The 25,403-nt window shown below is 43.5% G+C and overlaps 1 protein-coding gene across 2 annotated transcripts in view; it reads left to right on the top strand.

The window, feature by feature from the left end:
• The window catches only part of LOC146074113 (rho GTPase-activating protein 7-like), a 258,319-nt gene that overhangs the window by 96,017 nt on the left and 136,899 nt on the right, over positions 1 to 25,403 (top strand). The window lies entirely within an intron of this gene.

Genomic DNA, 25,403 nt, shown 5'->3' with positions numbered 1-25,403 from the left:
AAACGAGGTAATAAAGTGGGCTGAAGACACTATTGAGAGACTGCCTAAAAAACTGTGTATATTTTTGCCACTAATCAATTATGCCCAAGAGTGAAGAATTTTTTCAAAAAAGTTTTCAAAAAAGTTTTGTTACTTAAGAAAAATGTTCAGGGGATTGTTCTCGTTTAAGCCTCTGTGGGGCCAATGTCCCGAGCTGAAAGATCCATCGGCTTTCTTTCTTCTTGAGCATCAGAGTTCGGTCACCTCCTCGAGGGGGTGGTGGAACCCAATCTATCAAACGACAGCGTAGAGTGGATATCTGGTGATTCGCTTGTAGAAAATGCCTAGGTATTGGCAATTCGGCTTTACCCGTCTCAAGTGCCACACGCACAGAATTGCGGTGGTTAGCCATGTTTAGGGAGCGCATGGCTAACCACCGCAATTCTGTGCGTGTGGCACTTGAGACGGGTAAAGCCGAATTGCCAATACCTAGGCATTTTCTACAAGCGAATCACCAGATATCCACTCTACGCTGTCGTTTGATAGATTGGGTTCCACCACCCCCTCGAGGAGGTGACCGAACTCTGATGCTCAAGAAGAAAGAAAGCCGATGGATCTTTCAGCTCGGGACATTGGCCCCCAGAGGCTTAAACGAGAACAATCCCCTGAACATTTTTCTTAAGTAACAAAACTTTTTTGAAAACTTTTTTGAAAAAATTCTTCACTCTTGGGCATAATTGATTAGTGGCAAAAATATACACAGTTTTTTAGGCAGTCTCTCAATAGTGTCTTCAGCCCACTTTATTACCTCAGTTCACCTTATCTATATGTGTCCCGTCTGGGATGGTCACGTGCATATACACATATGTATGTGCCCATCTTCACATGGACATTCATGCATGTGTGCATATAGCGAGTTTACCTTCTGAGCGATTGCTAGAAATTCTCATAGACCATTTTTTTCATTTTTTTCATTTTTTCTTCCAGAATAATTAGAATGATAAAATAAAAAATAAAAAATAATAAAAAATATATATAAATAAAAATAATAAAAACAATAACTATGAAAATAAATAAATAGGAATAACGGTAGACAGTCTCTAGTCTTATATCTTTAAAAGATTTTTTAGATGACTATAACTCTGATGGCATTAAAATAGATCTTAGTACCATATACTTTATAAAAAGCACATCCGATTATTACATTCCATTTTAAACCCTGGTTAGTTTTGGGCACAAGAATAGTGTATTCACTATATGTATCATGTTAAAACCCCTATAATGTTTGTGACTCCATCTGCAGTATTCTGCAGTCACTCATTGTGCCCTATATTGCCAGGCTTTACGATCCCGGCTCACCCACACATTTCCCGCATATCCTAGTGTATCTATTCAACAAACAGTTGACTAATTATTCAGGCCGCTGTGGCTCAAAAGAAGATTGCGGCGCACACACCTCCGGCATAATTGCGCTATCATTGGTGCTTGCTGGGGCTCTGTCATAGCGTCTATGTCACTTAGCAACCTTTATATCGTTACGCTACTCTTGGTGCCTCCTGTGGCTATGTCATAGCGTCCTTGTAACCCAGCAACGCGCGATGGTTACGTCACAGCGGCCGGAAACTCCGGAAGTCTGTGCGTTCCATCTATGCGTGTCACTAACTGACACTTCCGGTTTTGCCGGTAGTTCGCTACAGCTGTTTAGGAGGCGGCGTCCTTATTTACTAGCGTTATGTGTAGGGTATAAATGCCGGGCCCGGGCAGTGTGAGGTAGCTGCTGCTCCTCTCACCATGGGTCTCCTGCTGCTTCGCTGATTGCTGTAATCCTCTTATAACCAAGTAATGTATTATACTATAAGTTTTTTTGTATGTATAAATTGTGTTTTGTATTGCATTTTTGGACCTAGTTTGTAGGTTTCTAAAAATGCTTTTCTCCATATATTTATAGGCTCCTTGATAAAGGTCCGCTATATGGACCGAAACGTCGGGGCATATATGGATTTACAAACAAAATGACCACTGTCTAATGGAAAACTTTTTGGATGAAATAAAAATACCCAAAATTGGATTTTATAATCAGTCTTCTGTCTGAATTAGAAAGGCGAGTGCCCGACATCCCCTGCAATAAATTGCAGAGGATACCCTCGGACTATATCTATATATAGATATATATATACACACACACACACATATATATCAACAAGCAGTAGCAGAGTTAGGAGAGAGATGATGCAATGGGCAGGGGTGGGGGATTACCCTGATAACCCCTGATAAGTTTAGTTAGGCAGCAACATTTTAAGTTACTTGTCTACCTGGCAATATTGATTTGTCCATCAGGACTACTGGTAATATTGGTTTGTCCAGCAAAGAACAGGGCCACCCAAGGGGCCAAGCCAGTAATATTAGGATTCTGGTACAGTATAGCATTGACAAGTAATATATTATGAGCAAAGCATCTCAGTCTATGTACAAAGGAATGCTGAAAGTGTTCTTGCCAAGTTCCAGAGTCAGGTAAACATCATGTGCTATCCTCATAATTATGTGCAGCCAACATTCCTGCATTTAGGACAATTGCACATGATTAAATACCGAATGTGAACATTATTCTCTGTGATTCATCTGCCATGTGGGAATTTCTTTTGTGAATACAATTGTAGTAATATATGTCTACAGAACAAGTTATGTGCATAAAACAAATAAAGTCAGCTTCTAATTAACTCTAATGATGTTTGCTTTCTTGACTTACATGAAAAAATTACTCAATGATTTTTCTAATTTTCAAAATGTACTTATTTCTGAGTGTTCTGTGTATTATCTGTGAGTTTGGCCTGTTCTCCCATTTGCTGACCCTTGGATAAAAGTGTTGGCAGTTAGTTTAGAGAGGAGCCTTAGGTCATATAAAGTTGTACATGAGTGCTACTAATTAGCACATTCCATGTGAGATAGTGTTGTTTTAAGAACATATAACACATCATTTACTGTAATAAACAAACATCAGTAAGGAAAATGTAACTTGCAAAATGTACATAACTGCCAGGTTATTCTGCCAGGTGGTGATTCTAAGCATAGATGTGCGCAGCACATTTTATTTATTATGGGGGTGCACAGTCAAAGGGGTGTGTGTAGCACCACCCATTGGGTGTGTCAATCAGACGTGTCTACCATCAGCTATTGGCACTTGCTGCAATATAAAACGTCTCTCAGCCACAGCATAATCTCCTGCCTATATGAGTTTTAAGCTTCTAATTACTTTGTGTAACAGTACATGCAAAAAAAGTAAGGTATGTAGTGATATGACAATGGTCTAGTACAAGTAACAATGCAAAACACACATAATTGATAACATAAAGGATATAGCTCTTACCTGGTTCTCATCCTACCTATCTGATCGCTCTTTCAGCGTTGGCTTCTCTGATACCACCTCCTTTTCACTACCTCTGTCAGTTGGAGTACCGCAAGGCTCAGTTTTATGTCCTCTGCTCTTCTCAATCTATACCTTATCTCTTGGCAAACTAATCAGCTCTTTCAGATTCTAGTATCACTTGTATGCGGATGACACTCAAATCTATCTATCAACCCCAGAGTTGTCACCAGTGGTTTTAGCCCTTGTCTCTTAATGCCTCTCTGCCATTTCATCTTGGATGTCCTCTCGCTACCTCAAACTTAACATTTCCAAAACAGAATTAATTCTATTCCCTCCGGCCAGGAGCTGTTACAATCCTAATTTCTCCATAACTGTCGACAACATCGCAATCTACCCTACCCAGCGGTGTAGCTAGCTGCCATGGTGGGCATGTTTCGCGCCCCCCGATTTGTAGTAGGCGGGGCTCTTGCGTGGAAAAAAGGGGGCCTAACATAATACCCACACATACTGTAATACACATAAAGCCACATGCCGTAATGCCACACATGATGCCTATTACATACAATTTAACATACTATTTAACAAACCGTAATGCCCATTACACATTTGACACATACGTGCCACCTACCTACTGTACATGCTCGATGCCAGGGGCTTCATGCTCGATGCCAGTGGCTTCATGCTCTATGCCAAGGGGCTTCATGCTCGTTGCCAAGGGGGATTCAATAGCTTGTTGCCAAGGGGGACTAAAATTGCTTGTTGCCAAGGGGGATTCAACAGCTCGTTGCCAAGGGGGATTCAATAGCTCATTGCCAAGGGGGATTAAATAGCTTGTTGCCAAGGGAAATTAAATATCTTGTTGCCAAGGGGTATTTAATAGCTGTGCCCGGCTGAGTTGCCCAATACTTTGTCCACCGCTATTTTCAATGAAGTCTCATGCTGGACCGCTAGCCAATAGGGGCTCGCGGTCCAGCTTCTGATTGGCTGCTGGACAGCAAGCGCATATTGGCTAGCGGTCCAGTGGGAGACTTCATTGAAAATAGCGTCAGACAGGGCAGCGCCGCAGCTCAGCCGGGCACAGCGGCAGTGGGCGAGCATGGAGGGGGAGCCGGCGGCACAGTTTACGTTGCACGGCTCCGGCGCCCTGTAATCTTTTGGCGCCCGGAGCACGTGCTCCACCCTCCCTGTGCCTCTGACCCTACCCCTCATGCTCACTGCCTAGGGGTCTCCCTTGACTCAGAAATGTTCTTTGTTCACCACATTCAGTCTGTCTCTAAATCATGATATATGCATCTAAAAATTTTTTTCCAAGATACGACCCTATCTTACACACGAGACTACTAAATCACTAATCCATGCCAGTCCCTCCATTGGTTTCCCGTATTGTACCGTAGTCAATACAAAATACTTCTCGCCTATAAAGCTATTAACCAAACCACACCAACCTATATCTCTTCATTTATCACAAAATATCTCCCAACTTGCTCTCTCCGCTCTGCACAAGATCTTCGTCTCTCTTCTGCACAGATCACTAGCTCCCACTCACTGTTGCAGGACTTTCATAGGGCTGCACCCACCCTATGGAATGCCCTTCCATGCACAATAAGACTCTCTACTAGCCTCCAAACTTTCAAGCATTCCCTGAAAACTCACCACTTCAGGCAAGCCTATCAAATTTAGGTACCACCCACATAACCCTCAGAGGCACTCATGTATTATATAGCTTCCCTTCTGGACTTGCAACTTGGTGGGACTACTATGCTATTACTGGTGCCTGTCCTTGTGTTTCCCTCCTATGTGCCTATAGATTATAAGCTTGCAGCAGGGCCCTCCTACCTCCAAGTCTGTTTTACCCAGATTGTTCTTTCAGTGTTGTCAGCATTTGTAAAGCGCAATGGAATCTGCTGCGCTATATAAGAAACTGTAAATAAATAAATTAATTAATTAATAACTAATTGAATTGGGCACATATTTTAATGGAGTACAGTTCTAAAAAGCAAAAGTATTTCATAAAAGGTATTGCTAGCAACAGGGAGGTGTTCATAAGGGTGTTCACAGCATTAGGGTGTGCCTGTGCACAATGTTCCCTCTAATTTTACGAAGGCTGTGTGCCGTAAAAGATTTTGGCTGTGCAACTTTGGAAGGAAATTTAAATTTTTGTGCGTCACTTATGTTAACTTTACTTCAAAATGATATTAAATATTTAAACATTCAAAACACAGCAAACGATGTAGTTAATGGGTGAAACACACATTAATTGAGTCCACAACTGCAAAAAGGGACCACTGCTGCTTTGTGTGCTCTGTTGTAATGTCTGTGCGCACACTCGTCGAGTTGTGTGCGCACGCACGTGCGCACAGCTTAGAGGGAACACTGCCTGTGCACCCCTAACACTAACTGTGTGCACACCTATGATTCTGGGTTGTATGCTATGCTGTAGCAGCCGAGTCAGTCATCATAGCCTCTACTGCAAATTATGCGAAGGTGGCGTATTGCATAAATATACATCTCCTGCTGGCTGGTAATTAGAGGAAAATCTTTTTAAAAATGGATTTTGATATAGACCGTTCAATAAAGAACACAGTACTAAGGACCTTATTCTAGTTAACTCTTTCTGACAAAATCCTTCTTAGATGGACAAAACCATGTGCACTGCAGGGGGCAGATGTAAAATGTGCAGAGAGAATTAGATTTGGGTGAGTTATTTTGTTTCTGTGCAGGGTAAATACTGACTGCTTTATTTCTACACTGCAATATAGATCTCACTTTGAAGTAAAACCCCACCCAAATCGAATTCTCTCTGCACAAGTAACATCTGCCCCCCTGCAGTGCACATGGTTTTGTCCATCTAAGAAGGATTTTGTCAGAAAGAGTGAACTAGAATAAGGCCCTAAGTGATGGTGCCAAAAAGATCAATATACTTCTCTGCATATATATACATATATATATATATATACAGGGCTATTTTTGTGCAGGTTCTAGCAGGAACTGTGGCCCTTATTCTAGCTCACTCTTTCTGACAAAATATTTCTTAGATGGACAAAACCATGTGCACTGCAGGTGAGGCAGATGTAAAACCCCATCCAAATCTAATTATCTCTGCACAAGTAACACCTGCCTCACCTGCAGTGCTCATGGTTTTGTCCATCTAAGAAATATTTTGTCAGAAAGAGTGGGCTAGAATAAGGGCCACAGTTCCTGCTGGAGCCTGCACAAAAATAGCCCTGTGTATATGTATATAATATATATATATATATATATATATATATAGAGCAGGTGATGGCGGCACTCAGAGTCAGCCAAACAACATTAAAGTGCTGACAATTTTCAGCACTTTAATGTTGTTTGACTGACTCTGAGTGCCGCCATCACCTGCTCTCTCTCTCTCTCTCTCTCTCTCTCTCTCTCTCTCTATATATATATATATATATATATAGCAGAGTGTAGAGAGACAACAGCGGCACTCAGTCGGGAACTTTTCAAAGATATATTTAAATCACTGCAAACGGTCCTACGTTTGGGGAGTACACGCCCCTTTGCATACCTCCCAGCTGTCACGGTTACAGCGGGACAGTCCCGATTTTCGGGTCCTGTCCCGCTGTCCCACCCGCGGCAGGCATTGTCCCGCTGTGGGGGGTGGCAGTTGGGAGACCCCCCAATCTAATAGAATAGACGCTGTGCGCAGCCGCACAGCGTCTATTCTCCTATGAAAATGAGGTTGCGGCTAATTAGCATAAGCCGCACCCTCATTTGCATACGCCCCACCCCCTTTTCGTCATCACAGAAGTTGGGAGGTATGCCTTTGTCAAGGGGCGTATATATAGATACCATTTGAAAAAGGCACAATAATGCTGAAAAGGCCCATCTGGTTATTGGTTGGCCACACAGTCTTTTAATATGCTGCTGTAGATCCGTGCTATATACATGTTGATCTGCTGCTGCCCGTGGATAAGTATAATGGCCTTTTTGTTTGTCTTCTAATAATGTGCTGATACGTAAGTTCTATGGATGTGTGGTTGTATCATTGGCATTACATGTGGTGCTTGTGGTATAAGACCCTTTTATTCACATACCTGGCACTCATTATCACACACACACACACAATAGTTATAGTAATTATAAGGTGATCAACCATCCTCCTTTAGGGAAGGCAGTCCTGCTTTTGTTAGGTCTGTCCTCCCTCGAAAATTGTCCTCCATTATGTCCTCCGTTATTGCCCTTAATAACATTGCTACGACTTCCGCAATCAGAGAGGGCAATGTTGCTACTGTTCCTTTCTCAGGCTGTACGCGGCCATAATATAATAGCCACATAGGAACTGTTACGTCCACCTGCTGTACGCGGCCATAATATAATAGCCACATAGGTCCTGCTGTGCACACCTGCACACAACATCAGCAGACTCCAGCTAGCTGCACAGCACGCCCAACCCAGGCCCTGTCTCGGAGGAGATAAGAGACAGCTCAGGTCACAGTGAACATATTGTAGATGGCACACATGGCACACTTAGCATGGACTGATATGGCAAACAAGGCAGGACCCCTGGACTGATATGGCTTACATGGCAGCACCCCTGGACTGATATGGCACACATGTCAGCACCCCTGGACTGATACGGCACACATGGCAGCACCTCTAGAATTATTTGGCACACTTGACAGCATGCTTGGATTTATATGGCACACTTGGTAGGACCCCTGGAATTATACGGCACACTTCTTAGCACTCCTGCAGCACACTCCAGTAAAAGAAAAAAATACTTGTTTTATTTGGTACTTGTTTCCTAGCACGGCGCCACCGATTTTAATTGTATTGATCGCGGCCGCGAAAAAAACGCGTGCATCGCATGCCAACCAAATCGCATGCGATCGACGCGATCAACGCGATTTTTACATTGGAATCAATGTAAAATGGTTCCTGAGACCCAATTTTACATTGATTTCAATGTAAAAAGCCCCAAAACCCCCCATTTTGATAGCAAACCCCCCCCTGATGGGTGAAATGGCCCTCCATTGTTAACGCCACCCCACTATTGATGCCAACCCGTAGCGTGGCGAGCGCAACGAGCCCGCGATGGGTGGCGGTACACGTCCTACGACCTTTTCATACCCCCACTATCCACGTCGGCGTGGAGTTGATTTTATATTGTGTGTCAAGCGCAGTGAGCCACCGAGCTCGGAGCCACAGGTATACACGTCCCCTCGCGGGGCTCGCTGCGCTCGCCACGCTTCGAGCTCGGTGGCTTCAATAGTGGGGTGGCGTTAACAATGGGGGGGCATTAAGTATGGTTAATGCCCATGAGGGGGCATATACAATGAGAAATTGGCCATATTGGCCCTTTTCCCATTGTTCCCTATGTAAAATCGCGTTGATTATAATGGAATGCGACCGACGTGATCAACGCTATTTTAACTTTAAAACTAATTTAACATTGTTCTCTATGGGAAAATCGCGTTGATCGCGTCGGTCGCATCGCTGCCCATTATAATGGGCTGCGATGGACGCAATCAACGCGATTTTCTCTTTACCGGCAATTAAAGTTGGTAATTGACAGAAAATCGCGTCGATCTCGTCGATCGCATGCCTTAAGTACCTTAACTTAAGGCATGCGATCAACCCCGACGGGCGCCGTGCTAGGAAACAAGTACCTATTCATTTTATTAAAAAAAGGGCAGCTCACCTGGACTGATCCAGCACACATGGTGGCAGCCCCGGAAATATATGCAACACATGATGGCACCCCTGGAATTATACGGCACACCGGACGTCACCCCTGGACTGGTACTGCATAACTAACAGCACTCTTGCAGTAAATATATATTAAAAAAGCGCAGCTCCTCTAGATTGATACAGCACACAGGGCAGCACTGCTGGACTTATACGGGACACTGGGCAGCCCCACTGTACTGATATGGCACACAAGACAGCCCCGCAGTAAAAAAATGTAAAAACAATTTTTTATTAGATTTTTTTTTCAAAGAGCCCCTTAGTTTTCCTCTTTTAGTGGTCTTCCACAACAGTCCCCATATAGGAGCCCCCCTTAGTAGTGACACCATAATATTACCCTCTTAGTGATGACCTCTTAGTAGTTGTCCTCCATAGTAGCAGTCCCCATAACAGGCAGCACAAAATCATCTGTTCTATCCGAAATCAATTGCGGGAATGAAGATGGCACCGACCACTGGGACTTTTATAAAGTCCAGATCTTGTGAGAATCCGACAGCGGCAAGATGACGTTCAGCCTTGTTCTGGATCCAGAAAAATGGCGCGAAAGATCAAACTGCTCGGATGCTGCTTAGGAGTTTGGGGGGATCCGCTTCTCCAGGAGCTGAACCCGCTCATCTCTAACCACAATGGGGGTGTTGGCCGCATCATTGTGTCACCTGTTGAGGGGTGAAACCTAACTGCTGACTCCTCTTTAGCGACAGGAGCCGGCTGCAGCACCAACACTGTACTCACACTGCTCTCCAGGAGCAGCCCGCCTCTCTAGCATAATATTCCGTCTGAAAATGTATTTCTTAATGAAATGTACGGTGCACCTGTCAGTGAGGGGTTGTAAGCAGCAGTGTATCTACCTTGCTGCTAAATATAAAAGTTTATTATAAGTCACGTGTTCAGTCTTTCTGCTTTTATATGGCCAAGGATATGTTTTAGAATAGTAATAATAAGATAAATAATTACCATATATACTCGAGTATAAGCCTACTTTTTCAGAACATTTTTTATGCTGAAAAAGCCCCCCTCGGCTTATACTCGAGTGAGGGTCCCACTTGGGTCAATACGTTTTCCCAGTTTTTTTGTTGTAAAATTAGGTGCCAACTATTCGGGTCAACTTATACTTGAGTATATACGGTATATATAAATTGCGGTATACTGTATATAGAAGGTAGAAGAGATGTGGCTATACATACAGTAGCTAAAGCATAATCTTTGCGTACAAGGCGTATCATTTCCCCACAACCATTTACCCGCTACTTAATTCCTGCATACAGAACATTTGTGGGCAGAGATAACAAACTATTTTAGCTACAAAATTGTAGCTAAGGAAAAAGATTTATAGGTTATCGCTCGATTTCCCTCCACCTAATTGTCTATGTGACCTCTCTGGAAACAGAGGAAATATGAACAGTATAATTGATAAGTGACTTATGTGTTTTTTCCTACTGAGATCATGTTAATATGATCATGTGCAATGGCATTTCCAGTGTCCAAAAATGAAAGTTTGTTCATTTTCTAAAATAAGAATGCAAACACTAAGGTAACCATCATCCATGATTGGCAACTCTAAATATGTACACAGTGAGTGGGATTTATTTTATTATTATTGCCAAAAACATCAGTATTATTATAGGGTTGGCTGCCAAACATGACCTATTTTTGGTTACAGTGGTTGAATGTCAACAACGGCGTCAGTAAACATCTATAACCTTTTCTGTTTCATAAATAAGAGGAAGTCCATGATGCAAGCGTGCATTATTAGCTCACAATGGGGCAGAGGTATTAAGCCTTATCAAGAGATAAATGCAGGGGTGATAAAGAGAGATAAACGTCCAGCCAATCACCTGCTAACTGCCGTGTTTGAAAAAAGCCAGTAAGGAGCTGATTGGCTGGACGTTTATCTCTCTTTATCACCCTTGCATTTATCTCTTGTTAAGGCTTAATACATCTGCCCCAATGGACCTAATTCAGGCCTGATTGCTAATGTGCAGCAGCCAGCAATCAGGTAGACGCCACCCCATTATAGTGAAATCCCGCCTTGCAAATGATTCTGCACACTGTGTGAATAAATGTGTATGGCTAGGGAAGAAATTGCAGCCGAGATAATCCTTCGTTAGACGCTCACCTTCGAATGATGTTTCCACAGGGCACCACTCATCCCAAGCTAGGAATACATAGGGACTTACTTAGCAGCTGTGATGAATGCAGTCATATTAGACCTTAAGCCAGGGGTTCCCAATTTTTTTCTAATCACAGCATCCTAGAATATCAGAATTTTTCCAAGGAACCCCTAGGCCCCCCAAAATATATATAAAATTAAATAGATTGTGTTTATTTTCTGCTTCTTAGGTTCAGTTATGTGGTAAAGGGCAAGATTTGGTTCTGATTGTACACATTTTATGATTGGCAGCCACCAGCACTGGTTTTGACCAGAAATAATTGATCATAAATAATTTGCATTGGTCCTGGACGACCAACCCGAGGCACCCCTGCAAGTGTCCCGAGGCACCCCAGGGAGCCTAGGTGCACAGGTTGGGAACCACTGCCTTAAGCTGATATCACACACCCTCCCCTAAAACAATTGGGCACACCTGCATTTTCCCTGACACTCCCTGGGGGAAATTTACTAAGATGGGAATTAGACTTCACATGTGATGTTGCTATGGGCTATTTAGCACCCTCTAGAAGATAGTAGACAGGATCTGATTGGTTGCCCACAGCAACATCACATTTGAGAGAATAAAATAGTGTGCTGAGCGTAGCAAGCCATGGGTGGGGATGCGGTGCACTTTTTTATGGTCCATGTCGTCATTCGGGACAAAAAAAGGTGAAAACCCCAAGTTGACCTTTTGACTGTTGGCCTTTCCTAAGTCAACCTAATGCTTGTGTTGATCTAACCCATGCCGACCTTCAGTCATGTCGAACTTCATGCATGTAAACCTTCAGTGGTCGGTCTAATGCTTATAGACCTTATGTCTGCCTAACCAAGCGGGGTTTTGCCGGTCGCACTGGAAATGTAATATAGGTATAATTTTTTTATGAAACCTCCTGATTAATATACATGTGAGTATCTCGTTATGTTGAGGTGTGTTACTGCTAGACATTGAGCAAATGCAATCAAAGGAAAGAGAAAGAGTATCTATAGGTGGTGCACAAAAGAGTTCAAAATAGTAATGATAACAATAAAATTTAACTACCAAACTAACGACGATATGCATTTGGTCGACCACTAAAGGTTGTCACATGAAAAAGTTTGACATGGCTTTAGGTCGACAGGATCATTAGGTTGACACAAGCATTAGTTCGACATTGGGAATGTCGACAGTCAAAAGGTTGACACAGGTTTTTCACATGTTTTTTGTCCCGAATGTCATCATGGTCAACATGTATCAACACCGTATCCAGGCACGGTACTGCTCTACTCAGCACACTATTCTGTTCTCCTTCCACTCCCTAATGGATGGTAGGACATGAAATACCACCTCTTGGCACATGTTGGCTCAAAAAACGTGAAAAACCCACATCGACCTTTTGACTGTCTACCTTCCCAATGTTGGTAAGGCACAAATTTTATAGTTTGCAGGGGTTGCCGAAAACCTAGGCACTGGCATGGGCTCCGCCTAAATGGAAGGACAGTGGCATGGGATGAGTTCTGCCAATCACCAAGGAAAACTTTAAGCCCTGGTCCTAGAGATCATGACAGACACTATAGGCTAGCTGCGGGAATCACCCAAGACCTACGAAGAGGCCAGAAAGTCATCGTCATCTGATTGAGAAGCCTCATTCCTTCCCCGCAATGGCTTTGAGAAATTAAAGGGGCCTACACATGGGGCAATTTCAGAGCAGTTTCTAAGTGATTTCACTATATCACTTAGAAAATGCCCTTGTATTGCTCCATGTGAAGGGACCATAGTGATAGCAATGCACAGCCCCACGTGTTGCTATCGCACAGTGATTAATATCCAAGATACTGGATAAGTCTAGTTAACCAACGGTCAGGGCCACCGCTCAACACACATCGCTGTGCATCGCTGTGTGCTAAGCAATCTTGCTGAGCAATCATGAGCGATCTACATTGCTCAGATTGCTTAAAAACATCTCCCGGTGTGTAGGCCTCTTAAGAGTGGTACACAGTGGCATCACATTAACTTTTTTCAATGCTAGTTAAACATGAATAAATATGTATCTCAAACACAAAAGCACCAAATGGATTTTTTTTATTCAAGGTGAATAGTAAAACATATATGAAGTAGTCTTTGATAGGATTTATAAAAGGTAATAGGACTTTAGTTTTTAATCTTTCATCAAGAATTGTTTTTAACTTTTAAGGTCTTACTGTAAATACGTTTACCTCTTTTTGTGTAATCTATAGCATAAATCTGACCTGCTCACGCATGCTCCCATCAGCAAAGACTGGTCACCACTTATAATCCTTATCTTTGGCTGCCAGAATGTATCTTCGGGTATCATTCAGAATTTGAGGCAGTCATTTTGTTACAATGGGGTAAGAGTCTCATCTCATTTGCAAAGGAGCATTAACCCCTTCCCGACATTTGACGTATATATACGTCATGGCCGGGAAGTACTTCCCGACACATGACGTATATATACGTCATGACTTCTAACTGTCACTGCGTCTAGAGACGCAGTGACAGAGGGACGATGTCTGCTGTCCCTGACAGCAGACATGTCCCTGCATGCCCAGGGGGGGCTGCGATGCAGCCCCCCCGTCGGCGATCGCTGTGATTGGCTGTTCAGTGTGAACAGCCAATTACAGCGTTTTCTGTGTCACCGGCGAATAACGTTCGCCGGTGACACGGGATCGGAAGTGATTGGTGCTGTAAAGTACAGCACCAATCACCGCGGGGTGTAAGGGTGACACTGGTGTCACCCCACCTCACCCCGCCCGCCCCCAAAGGCCGTGATTGGTCCGTCGGACCGACGGACCAATCACAGCCATGGAGGGGGGTTTAAACTAACGGGGACTACACTGCAGACGCCATTCCGGTCTGGAATAGCGTGCAGTGCGGTCACCGTGCCCAGCTGTCGCCATTTACTGACCAGAACCTTGCTCAATACTTACCTGATCACTGCTTGGGATCTTGCTTCATCTTGTGACATCCTGTGCTGTGTTGTGCTGTGTTGTGCTGCTGCAGTGTCATCGAGTTAGAGAGAGAGAGAGATAGAGAGAGAGAGATAGAGAGGCCTAGTGACAGAGAGTGCTATATTTTGTGCTGCTGCAGTGTAATAGAGTTATAGATAGAGAGATAGAGAGAGATAGAGAGAGATAGAGAGAGATAGAGAGATAGTGACAGATCGTGCTATATATTTTTTATATAACTGACTGCTGCCCCCCCTTTTGTGCTGATCAGTATAAATTAACTGATCAGCAACTTTTTGGGGGCGCAGGGTATTTTTTATATATATATATATACCTGTCAGTGCTGCTGCTGCAGTGTCATAGAGTGATAGATAGTGAGAGATAGAGAGATAGAGAGAGATAGTGACAGAGAGTGATAGAGACTGCTATATTTTGTGTCTGCTGCCCCCCTTTTGTGCACCCCCCAGCAACTTTTTGGGGGTGCAGGGGTTATTTTTCATATATATAACTGTCAGTGCTGCTGCTGCAGTGTCATAGAGTGATAGATAGTGAGAGATAGAGAGATAGAGAGAGATAGTGACAGAGAGTGATAGAGAGTGCTAAATTTTGTGTCTGCTGCCCCCGCCTTTTGTGCTGATCACTATATCTGAGGTGATCAGCAACTTTTTAGGGGTGCAGAGGTTTTTTTTTATATATATATACCTGCCAGTTGCACTGTCAGTTGCACCAAAGGTTGTGCACCTGCTGCCCCTCACTGGTAATCAGTGTCGCATCACTGATCACCTTTTTTTTTTTGTGTGTGCTGTGGGGTCTTTTTTAAATTTTTTTTTTACACACACTGGGATTTTGGGGGTGTCCTGTGGCCGCTGTGCGCTGATCAGTGACGTACATCACTGATCATCTTTTTCGGCACAGGGTTGATCTATTTTTTTTTTTTTTGATCAAATTCCTGTTGCCTTTGAGCGCTGTTCAGTGACGGACGTTACTGACCAACATCTGTGCTCAATTTTTGGCGCAGGACCTTTTTTTTTTTTTTTTTTAACCCCTTCAATTTTTATTTTTTTTAACCCCTTCAATTTTTTTTTTTTTTAACCCCTTCATTTTTTTTTTTTGTATAAAGTATTTTTTTTTTTCTGCACTACATACACACTACACACTACATACCCCCCTGGTTGAAATAAAGTTTGTACCCCCCCCCCCCTACACTATACACGTGTTGAAACATTTCACTACCAGTAACACAAAAATAAAAATGGCATCCCAAATGTCATCCCAAATGTCATCCCAGTCATCCAGAAGAATGTATTCAGCAGAGGAGGCATATGCCATGCTTGCTTCTGACTCTGACACAGCCAGTGATGCAAGCGGGGAATTTAAAGGATTCGCCTTAAGCTCCTCTTCCTCCTCTGGTGATGAGGGACCCCCTCAAAGACGCCCCCGTAGAGCAGCTGAGACCCCCCCCCCCAATAATTGATCTCGTATGGACCCCACCACCAGACAATTTTGAGCCCCAGGTTCCTGAGTTTTTGGCCATGCCAGGAATCCAATTTGATTCCACAGGTCTCAGAGAAATTGACTTTTTCAAATTATTTTTCTCTGATGATTTTATAAATTTAATGGTGGACCAAACTAATTTATATGCCCAGCAGTTTATTGCTCAAAACCCCACGTCATCATTTGCTAGGTGGACCCCTGTAGATGCAGTAGAGATGATGACGTTTTGGGGTCTGGTGTTTCATATGGGCATAGTAAAAAAGCTAGAAATTAGGCAATATTGGAGTACAGATGTTCTGTACAGCACCCCATTTTACCGTATGGCCATGCCCCGGGCTCGATTTGAGACGATCCTTAAATTTTTGCATTACAACGATAATGCACAGTGCCCACCCAGAGATGATCCCACCTTTGACCGGCTATTCAAAGTCAGGCCGGTCATTGATCATTTCAGTGCCAAATTTGAAGAGATGTACATCCCAGATAAATTCATTTGCATAGACGAGTCCCTTATACATTTTAAAGGAAGGGTTAAATTCCGCCAGTACCTTCCCAGTAAGAGGGCAAGGTATGGCATAAAAATGTATAAGCTGTGTGAAAGCACCTCAGGGTACACTCACAGGTTTAGGGTATATGAAGGGAAGGATTCAAGAATTGAACCGCCAGAATGCCCCCCCTCCCTCGTAGGTGTTAGTGGAAAAATTGTCTGGGATTTAGTGCACCCCTTCCTGGATAAAGGTTATCACCTCTATGTGGATAACTTTTACACTAGCATCCCCCTGTTTAAGGCCCTTGGTTCAAGAGGTACAGCAGCTTGCGGTACTGTGCGCAAGAACCAAAGAGGCCTCCCAAAAACGCACATTGCCCAAGTAATGAGAAGGGGTGAAAGCAGGGGAATATGCACCGAAAATATGTTGTTGGTCAAATATAAGGACAAGAGGGATGTCCTTATACTGACAACAATTCACGGAGACAGTACCACCTCCGTCCCTGTACGAGGTACCAGTACCCACACCTCAAAACCTAATTGTATCCTGGATTACAATAGGTACATGGGCGGAGTGGATCTTTCAGATCAGGTACTGAAGCCGTACAGTGCCCTGCGGAAAACAAAAATCTGGTACAAGAAGCTGGCCGTGTATATCATCCAGATGGCACTGTATAACGCTTACGTGCTATTCCGTTCTACCGGCCAGAGGGGGACATTTATGCACTTTCAAGAGGAAGTCATAAAGGGCCTAGTATTTGGGAACCAGCAGGCAGAGGGCCCCAGTACTTCTAGTACTGGCCCCCGTATTGTACCAGGGCAGCATTTTCCGAACGAAATCCCCTCCACTGCAAGAAAGGGCAGGACACAAAAAAGGTGCAAAGTTTGCTATAAAAAGGGAATAAGAAAGGAAACTATTTTCCACTGTGAAACTTGCCCCGACAAACCCGGCCTATGTATAAAGGAGTGTTTTAAAATATACCACACATCTATGGATTATTAGGTTCATCATTTCACCGTGCTTCGGGGGTCTTGCTAATGCCACATAGCACCCACCAACATTCCACCAGAATCTGAGCTGCAAAATCCAAAAATCACTCCTTCCCTTCTGAGTCCTGCCATGCACCCAACTGGTATTTTTTGGTCACATATGAGGCATTGCCATACTCGGGAGAAATTGGGGCACAGATTTTGGGGTGCTTTTTCTCCTTCATACCTTCTGAAAATGAAAAATTTTGAGCCAGAACTGCATTTTTGTGTAAAAAAATGTAATTTTTCATTTTCACTGCCCACTTGTATCAAAATTGGTGAAACCCCTGAGGGTTTGAAATGTACACTATACCCCTAGATGAATTCCCTGAGGGGTGTAGTTTGCAAAATGGGGTCACTTGTGGGGGGGTTCCACTGTATTGGTGCTTTGGGGGTCTTGCTAATGCGACATAGCACCCACCATCATTCCACCAGAATTTGTGCTGCAAAATCCAAATATCACTCCTTCCCTTCTGAGTCCTGCCACTTTTTGGTCACACATGAGGCATTGCCGTACTCGGGAGAAATTGGGGCACATTTTGGGGTGCTTTGTCTCCTTCATTCCTTCTGAAAATGAAAAATTTTGAGCCAGAACTGCATTTTTGTGTAAAAAAATGTAATTTTTCATTTTCACTGCCCACTTGTATCAAAATTGGTGAAACCCCTGGGGGTTTGAAATGTACACTATACCCCTAGATCAATTCCCTGAGGGGTGTAGTTTGCAAAATGGGGTGACTTGTGGGGGGGTTCCACTGTATTGGTGCAACATAGCACCCACCATTCATTCCACCAAAATCTGTGCTGCAAAATCCAAAAATCACTCCTTCCCTTCTGAGTCCTGCCATGCACCCAACTGGTATTTTTTGGTCACATGTGAGGCATTGCCGTACTCGGGAGAAATTGGGGCACAGATTTTGGGGTGCTTTTTCTCCTTCATACCTTCTGAAAATGAAAAATTTTGAGCCAGAACGGCATTTTTGTGTAAAAAAATGTAATTTTTCATTTTCACTGCCCAGTTGTATCAAAATTGGTGAAACCCCTGGGGGTTTGAAATGTACACTATACCCCTAGATGAATTCCCTGAGGGGTGTAGTTTGCAAAATGGGGTCACTTGTGGGGGGGTTCCACTGTATTGGTGCTTGGGGGGTCTTGCTAATGCGACATAGCACCCACCAAAATTCCACCAGAATCTGAGCTGCAAAATCCAAAAATCACTCCTTCCTTTCTGAGTCCTGCCATGCACCCAACTGGTATTTTTTGGTCACATGTGAGGCATTGCCGTACTCGGGAGAAATTGGGGCACAGATTTTGGGGTGCTTTTTCTCCTTCATACCTTCTGAAAATGAAAAATTTTGAGCCAGAACTGCATTTTTGTGTAAAAAAAATGTAATTTTTCATTTTCACTGCCCAGTTGTATCAAAATTGGTGAAACCCCTGGGGGTTTGAAATGTACACTATACCCCTAGATGAATTCCCTGAGGGGTGTAGTTTGCAAAATGGGGTCACTTGTGGGGGGGTTCCACTGTATTGGTGCTTGGGGGGTCTTGCTAATGCGACATAGCACCCACCAAAATTCCACCAGAATCTGAGCTGCAAAATCCAAAAATCACTCCTTCCCTTCTGAGTCCTGCCATGCACCCAACTGGTATTTTTTGGTCACATGTGAGGCATTGCCATACTCGGGAGAAATTGGGGCACAGATTTTGGGGTGCTTTTTCTCCTTCATACCTACTGAAAATGAAAAATTTTGAGCCAGAACTGCATTTTTGTGTAAAAAAATGTAATTTTTCATTTTCACTGCCCACTTGTATCAAAATTGGTGAAACCCCTGGGGGTTTGAAATGTACACTATACCCCTAGATGAATTCCCTGAGGGGTGTACTTTGCAAAATGGGTTGACTTGTGGGGGGGTTCCACTGTATTGGTGCAACATAGCACCCACCATTCATTCCACCAAAATCTGTGCTGCAAAATCCAAAAATCACTCCTTCCCTTCTGAGTCCTGCCATGCACCCAACTGGTATTTTTTGGTCACATGTGAGGCATTGCCGTACTCGGGAGAAATTGGGGCACAGATTTTGGGGTGCTTTTTCTCCTTCATACCTTCTGAAAATGAAAAATTTTGAGCCACAACTGCATTTTTGTGTAAAAAAATGTAATTTTTCATTTTCACTGCCCAGTTGTATCAAAATTGGTGAACCCCTGGGGGTTTGAAATGTACACTATACCCCTAGATGAATTCCCTGAGGGGTGTAGTTTGCAAAATGGGGTCACTTGTGGGGGGGTTCCACTGTATTGGTGCTTGGGGGGTCTTGCTAATGCGACATAGCACCCACCAAAATTCCACCAGAATCTGAGCTGCAAAATCCAAAAATCACTCCTTCCCTTCTGAGTCCTGCCATGCACCCAACTGGTATTTTTTGGTCACATGTGAGGCATTGCCGTACTCGGGAGAAATTGGGGCACATATTTTGGGGTGCTTTTTCTCCTTCATACCTTCTGAAAATGAAAAATTTTGAGCCAGAACTGCATTTTTGTGTAAAAAAATGTAATTTTTCATTTTCACTGCCCACTTGTATCAAAATTGGTGAAACCCCTGGGGGTTTGAAATGTACACTATACCCCTAGATGAATTCCCTGAGGGGTGTACTTTGCAAAATGGGGTGACTTGTGGGGGGGTTCCACTGTATTGGTGCAACATAGCACCCACCATTCATTCCACCAAAATCTGTGCTGCAAAATCCAAAAATCACTCCTTCCCTTCTGAGTCCTGCCATGCACCCAACTGGTATTTTTTGGTCACATGTGAGGCATTGCCGTACTCGGGAGAAATTGGGGCACAGATTTTGGGGTGCTTTTTCTCCTTCATACCTTCTGAAAATGAAAAATTTTGAGCCAGAACTGCATTTTTGTGTAAAAAAATGTAATTTTTCATTTTCACTGCCCAGTTGTATCAAAATTGGTGAAACCCCTGGGGGTTTGAAATGTACACTATACCCCTAGATGAATTCCCTGAGGGGTGTAGTTTGCAAAATGGGGTCACTTGTGGGGGGGTTCCACTGTATTGGTGCTTGGGGGGTCTTGCTAATGCGACATAGCACCCACCAAAATTCCACCAGAATCTGAGCTGCAAAATCCAAAAATCACTCCTTCCCTTCTGAGTCCTGCCATGCACCCAACTGGTATTTTTTGGTCACATGTGAGGCATTGCCATACTCGGGAGAAATTGGGGCACAGATTTTGGGGTGCTTTTTCTCCTTCATACCTACTGAAAATGAAAAATTTTGAGCCAGAACTGCATTTTTGTGTAAAAAAATGTAATTTTTCATTTTCACTGCCCACTTGTATCAAAATTGGTGAAACCCCTGGGGGTTTGAAATGTACACTATACCCCTAGATGAATTCCCTGAGGGGTGTACTTTGCAAAATGGGTTGACTTGTGGGGGGGTTCCACTGTATTGGTGCAACATAGCACCCACCATTCATTCCACCAAAATCTGTGCTGCAAAATCCAAAAATCACTCCTTCCCTTCTGAGTCCTGCCATGCACCCAACTGGTATTTTTTGGTCACATGTGAGGCATTGCCGTACTCGGGAGAAATTGGGGCACAGATTTTGGGGTGCTTTTTCTCCTTCATACCTTCTGAAAATGAAAAATTTTGAGCCACAACTGCATTTTTGTGTAAAAAAATGTAATTTTTCATTTTCACTGCCCAGTTGTATCAAAATTGGTGAAACCCCTGGGGGTTTGAAATGTACACTATACCCCTAGATGAATTCCCTGAGGGGTGTAGTTTGCAAAATGGGGTCACTTGTGGGGGGGTTCCACTGTATTGGTGCTTGGGGGGTCTTGCTAATGCGACATAGCACCCACCAAAATTCCACCAGAATCTGAGCTGCAAAATCCAAAAATCACTCCTTCCCTTCTGAGTCCTGCCATGCACCCAAATGGTATTTTTTGGTCACATGTGAGGCATTGCCGTACTCGGGAGAAATTGGGGCACAGATTTTGGGGTGCTTTGTCTCCATCATACCTTCTGAAAATTTTGAGCCAGACCTGCATTTTTGTGTAAAAAAATGTAATTTTTCATTTTCACTGCCCACTTGTATCAAAATTGGTGAAACCCCTGGGGGTTTGAAATGTACACTATACCCCTAGATGAATTCCCTGAGGGGTGTAGTTTGCAAAATGGGGTCACTTGTGGGGGGGTTCCACTGTATTGGTGCTTTGGGGGTCTTGCTAATGCGACATAGCACCCACCATCATTCCACCAGAATTTGTGCTGCAAAATCCAAATATCACTCCTTCCCTTCTGAGTCCTGCCACTTTTTGGTCACACATGAGGCATTGCCGTACTCGGGAGAAATTGGGGCACATTTTGGGGTGCTTTGTCTCCTTCATTCCTTCTGAAAATGAAAAATTTTGAGCCAGAACTGCATTTTTGTGTAAAAAAATGTAATTTTTCATTTTCACTGCCCACTTGTATCAAAATTGGTGAAACCCCTGGGGGTTTAAAATGTACACTATACCCCTAGATCAATTCCCTGAGGGGTGTAGTTTGCAAAATGGGGTGACTTGTGGGGGGGTTCCACTGTATTGGTGCAACATAGCACCCACCATTCATTCCACCAAAATCTGTGCTGCAAAATCCAAAAATCACTCCTTCCCTTCTGAGTCCTGCCATGCACCCAACTGGTATTTTTTGGTCACATGTGAGGCATTGCCGTACTCGGGAGAAATTGGGGCACAGATTTTGGGGTGCTTTTTCTCCTTCATACCTTCTGAAAATGAAAAATTTTGAGCCAGAACGGCATTTTTGTGTAAAAAAATGTAATTTTTCATTTTCACTGCCCAGTTGTATCAAAATTGGTGAAACCCCTGGGGGTTTGAAATGTACACTATACCCCTAGATGAATTCCCTGAGGGGTGTAGTTTGCAAAATGGGGTCACTTGTGGGGGGGTTCCACTGTATTGGTGCTTGGGGGGTCTTGCTAATGCGACATAGCACCCACCAAAATTCCACCAGAATCTGAGCTGCAAAATCCAAAAATCACTCCTTCCCTTCTGAGTCCTGCCATGCACCCAACTGGTATTTTTTGGTCACATGTGAGGCATTGCCGTACTCGGGAGAAATTGGGGCACAGATTTTGGGGTGCTTTTTCTCCTTCATACCTTCTGAAAATGAAAAATTTTGAGCCAGAACTGCATTTTTGTGTAAAAAAAATGTAATTTTTCATTTTCACTGCCCAGTTGTATCAAAATTGGTGAAACCCCTGGGGGTTTGAAATGTACACTATACCCCTAGATGAATTCCCTGAGGGGTGTAGTTTGCAAAATGGGGTCACTTGTGGGGGGGTTCCACTGTATTGGTGCTTGGGGGGTCTTGCTAATGCGACATAGCACCCACCAAAATTCCACCAGAATCTGAGCTGCAAAATCCAAAAATCACTCCTTCCCTTCTGAGTCCTGCCATGCACCCAACTGGTATTTTTTGGTCACATGTGAGGCATTGCCATACTCGGGAGAAATTGGGGCACAGATTTTGGGGTGCTTTTTCTCCTTCATACCTACTGAAAATGAAAAATTTTGAGCCAGAACTGCATTTTTGTGTAAAAAAATGTAATTTTTCATTTTCACTGCCCACTTGTATCAAAATTGGTGAAACCCCTGGGGGTTTTAAATGTACACTATACCCCTAGATGAATTCCCTGAGGGGTGTACTTTGCAAAATGGGTTGACTTGTGGGGGGGTTCCACTGTATTGGTGCAACATAGCACCCACCATTCATTCCACCAAAATCTGTGCTGCAAAATCCAAAAATCACTCCTTCCCTTCTGAGTCCTGCCATGCACCCAACTGGTATTTTTTGGTCACATGTGAGGCATTGCCGTACTCGGGAGAAATTGGGGCACAGATTTTGGGGTGCTTTTTCTCCTTCATACCTTCTGAAAATGAAAAATTTTGAGCCACAACTGCATTTTTGTGTAAAAAAATGTAATTTTTCATTTTCACTGCCCAGTTGTATCAAAATTGGTGAAACCCCTGGGGGTTTGAAATGTACACTATACCCCTAGATGAATTCCCTGAGGGGTGTAGTTTGCAAAATGGGGTCACTTGTGGGGGGGTTCCACTGTATTGGTGCTTGGGGGGTCTTGCTAATGCGACATAGCACCCACCAAAATTCCACCAGAATCTGAGCTGCAAAATCCAAAAATCACTCCTTCCCTTCTGAGTCCTGCCATGCACCCAACTGGTATTTTTTGGTCACATGTGAGGCATTGCCGTACTCGGGAGAAATTGGGGCACATATTTTGGGGTGCTTTTTCTCCTTCATACCTTCTGAAAATGAAAAATTTTGAGCCAGAACTGCATTTTTGTGTAAAAAAATGTAATTTTTCATTTTCACTGCCCACTTGTATCAAAATTGGTGAAACCCCTGGGGGTTTGAAATGTACACTATACCCCTAGATGAATTCCCTGAGGGGTGTACTTTGCAAAATGGGGTGACTTGTGGGGGGGTTCCACTGTATTGGTGCAACATAGCACCCACCATTCATTCCACCAAAATCTGTGCTGCAAAATCCAAAAATCACTCCTTCCCTTCTGAGTCCTGCCATGCACCCAACTGGTATTTTTTGGTCACATGTGAGGCATTGCCGTACTCGGGAGAAATTGGGGCACAGATTTTGGGGTGCTTTTTCTCCTTCATACCTTCTGAAAATGAAAAATTTTGAGCCAGAACTGCATTTTTGTGTAAAAAAATGTAATTTTTCATTTTCACTGCCCAGTTGTATCAAAATTGGTGAAACCCCTGGGGGTTTGAAATGTACACTATACCCCTAGATGAATTCCCTGAGGGGTGTAGTTTGCAAAATGGGGTCACTTGTGGGGGGGTTCCACTGTATTGGTGCTTGGGGGGTCTTGCTAATGCGACATAGCACCCACCAAAATTCCACCAGAATCTGAGCTGCAAAATCCAAAAATCACTCCTTCCCTTCTGAGTCCTGCCATGCACCCAACTGGTATTTTTTGGTCACATGTGAGGCATTGCCATACTCGGGAGAAATTGGGGCACAGATTTTGGGGTGCTTTTTCTCCTTCATACCTACTGAAAATGAAAAATTTTGAGCCAGAACTGCATTTTTGTGTAAAAAAATGTAATTTTTCATTTTCACTGCCCACTTGTATCAAAATTGGTGAAACCCCTGGGGGTTTGAAATGTACACTATACCCCTAGATGAATTCCCTGAGGGGTGTACTTTGCAAAATGGGTTGACTTGTGGGGGGGTTCCACTGTATTGGTGCAACATAGCACCCACCATTCATTCCACCAAAATCTGTGCTGCAAAATCCAAAAATCACTCCTTCCCTTCTGAGTCCTGCCATGCACCCAACTGGTATTTTTTGGTCACATGTGAGGCATTGCCGTACTCGGGAGAAATTGGGGCACAGATTTTGGGGTGCTTTTTCTCCTTCATACCTTCTGAAAATGAAAAATTTTGAGCCACAACTGCATTTTTGTGTAAAAAAATGTAATTTTTCATTTTCACTGCCCAGTTGTATCAAAATTGGTGAAACCCCTGGGGGTTTGAAATGTACACTATACCCCTAGATGAATTCCCTGAGGGGTGTAGTTTGCAAAATGGGGTCACTTGTGGGGGGGTTCCACTGTATTGGTGCTTGGGGGGTCTTGCTAATGCGACATAGCACCCACCAAAATTCCACCAGAATCTGAGCTGCAAAATCCAAAAATCACTCCTTCCCTTCTGAGTCCTGCCATGCACCCAAATGGTATTTTTTGGTCACATGTGAGGCATTGCCGTACTCGGGAGAAATTGGGGCACAGATTTTGGGGTGCTTTGTCTCCATCATACCTTCTGAAAATTTTGAGCCAGACCTGCATTTTTGTGTAAAAAATTTAATTTTTCATTTTCACTGCCCAGTTGTACCACAATTGGTGAAACCCCTGGGGGTTTGAAATGTACACTATACCCCTAGATGAATTCCCTGAGGGGTGTAGTTTGCAAAATGGGGTCACTTGTGGGGGGGTTCCTAACTTTTAGCATCTTATGGTGCCTAGAAACCTACATGGTGCCTAAAAAATAATCTCATAAAAAGGAGGCTCCAAAATCAAGTAGGTGCTCCTTCTATTATGAAGCCTGTGGTTTGGTCAACGTGCACACTAGGGCCACATATAGGATATTTATGAAAACAAAAGAATTGGGGGAAT

This window comes from Crinia signifera, chromosome 4 (genome assembly GCF_055691185.1).
Source record: "Crinia signifera chromosome 4, ASM5569118v1, whole genome shotgun sequence".
Lineage (NCBI taxonomy): Eukaryota > Metazoa > Chordata > Amphibia > Anura > Myobatrachidae > Crinia > Crinia signifera.
Note: the sequence above shows the minus strand (reverse complement) of the source record. Positions and strands in the feature narration are given on the sequence as shown.